We start from the raw sequence: 2,415 nt of genomic DNA, 5'->3' as shown, positions 1-2,415 counted from the left end.
CCCCGTCTTCTGCCATTGCCAGCAGCAGGGGGGGTCAGGCACAATGATGAAACCTTCCCAGCAGGCTCTTCGCCGCACTGTCTTTTCCCAATCTCCATGTCAGGTTGTGTTTTTTAACTTTGCTGCACTATCCCTGCCTCTAACTGGCAATTAATTACAGAAACTGTCCATTAGGAATCTGTCCAAGTATTACGTAATAATTAATATTCAATTATAAAAAAAAATACATTACAGGGCCGCTACATTACCAATTTACCAATTTAATGAATTCTGCTGCAGGTGACCGTTGTTATTTTGTGGTGACTGTCAGTGAGCAGTTAAGTGTGTTTTGATTGTAGGGGGAGTGGTAGAGAGAAAGACAGAGAAAGGAAAGGAGGCTGAGTACGGATTCATACATGGATGAGCAGAGGGTCATACTGTATCTCTGTGCTCCTCTTTCTCTGCTGCCCTGCCAGTACACTTAACGCCTCATTTGTGGGCTTTGTGGCCAATGGCTCGAGTCTGTGATCTGTTACCATAAAAGGCAGTTTTTTTCCTCTCTGCTGATGGGGCACTTGCCTGTGGGTTAATACCAGAGCACCTCTATAGGCGGACTCATATCTAATGGATATGTGTATCCCTATCAGGGTAGTTCATAAACATAAAACTCTCAGCTGCCATTGTACTTGGTGGAGCTGGTTGGGAAGGACAGAGCCACGCCATGCAAGCATTTCCCTTGAACTTGTGTAGGAGTGGTTCCCTTCTGTGTTCCTTGTCCAAACTGGGTGGACTGAGATGCAGGATTTCCAGGTCAAGGTTTGGCTAAATCCTCCCTGTGTCGCTCACACCCTGTTTGGGTCTGTCTAAATGGCACCAACACTTTTCTTCAGCTCAGACACTGGACACAATGTTCAACATGTAAATTGGGAATGCATGTTCCAGTTCCTTTTAAACAGTGAAAAATTACATTTTATTTTCACGTGCTTTTGCTGCTGCAGAACTCGGCTTTAATGTGAGGGTTTTTCTGTCATGTTCATCTCCTTTTTTTCACATTCAGCTTCCCTGGTAATGCATTTTGTCATGGTGAATTATTAATGTCAGCGTTGGTTGAAGGGAGTGTTGTCTCAGAAAATAAGAGGGTCACTCTGTTTCTTTTTTTCCCTTCACCCAAGGGTTAATTTGAACCAACAATTAAAAACAATCCTCCCCATTTTCTTGCTGCACTATGGGTCATAATGAAAACTGCTGGGTCTCAACTTTATTCACCAACATCCTGCTAAACAAATGCAACACTATTCCTCTTGGCTCTTTCTGTTTTCCACGGTTGCAGATGACTTGTGCTGTGTAGTGGGATAAAGAGGAAAAGGCTTTGCTTGGGGTAGAAAGGAGAACGAGGCTTGCTCCATTAGTGTCATTTGAATGGTGAATTAGATCAGTGTGACAGATAGATGCGGAAAATTGTTTTAATTGTATAATCATCTGTGGCTAGTCACTTGTGCGGAAATGTGCTGTGATGTGCGTGACGGCCAGGGAAGAGCACATTTTGGCCTTTATGTGCTTATTTTGTCTTTGTACAGGAAACAAATAACAATCGGGGGTCCTGAGGATAAACATAAACACACCCAAACTCGCAGACCCCCCACCCCCAGGCATGTTGTGACATGCTCAGTGAGATGCTACTCTTTAGAGTAATGTGTCTAGCCAGTGAACCTTCTCTTCAGGCAAAGAGGAGGGCGTCTGTAACCATCTAAACAAGATGGCACAACTTAACACAAATGTCCCCGCTATGCAGAATGGCTCAGAGAGCACTCGCTTAATCATATTCAGCTCATTTCTGATAGGATGTAAAATGCGAGACTACGGACAGATGGCACTAAATCTTTGGCTTTATATCTGTCACTTGTTCTCTACTATTTTTTGTTTTTTTTCTCTCCCGCAAAAAAATTCCCATGAATGACTTTACATGAAGTACCTATCTTAACTGCCAATTTGGTTGGAAAATAACAGTTATCATCTCTTCCTGTTTCAGACAGCGAGCTGCTATTTCAATGAAGAACTTATGTTTTGTTGTATACAGAATGTATAACTGTGAGGCTAATTTAGCTTAGTCTTACTTCCTTCATCCTTTTTTTTTCTCAGATCATTGTTTTCATGGTTTTGAATAGAAGCAGTCTCGCATTGCATCCTTTGCATGTAGAATGTCATCACTGTTAAAGCAGCAAACTGCTTAGAATTAAATGTTGCTGCTTTTTTTTACAAAGACTTTGTGGTCGGATTAAACAGTTTAGGGCTGAGGACATCCTAATTTCAAATATAAAAAAATTGCAAATGTGTACATATTTTAATTTCTGTGACCATTAAGCAGCATTTTCTATCGAACATACGAGAGAGAGAGCGAGAGAGAGCGAGAGAGAGAGAGAGAGAGAGAGAGAGAGC

General features: G+C 41.9%; 1 protein-coding gene across 12 annotated transcripts in view; it reads left to right on the top strand.

Annotated features, from left to right (window-relative positions):
• Positions 1-2,415, top strand: part of foxp1b (forkhead box P1b) — a 155,696-nt gene that overhangs the window by 17,799 nt on the left and 135,482 nt on the right. The gene's annotated exons all lie outside the window — the stretch shown is intronic.

The sequence above is a fragment of the Etheostoma spectabile genome, chromosome 4, assembly GCF_008692095.1.
Source record: "Etheostoma spectabile isolate EspeVRDwgs_2016 chromosome 4, UIUC_Espe_1.0, whole genome shotgun sequence".
Lineage (NCBI taxonomy): Eukaryota > Metazoa > Chordata > Actinopteri > Perciformes > Percidae > Etheostoma > Etheostoma spectabile.
The sequence above is the reverse complement of the archived record's forward strand: the minus strand, read 5'-3'. Positions and strand labels throughout refer to the sequence as shown.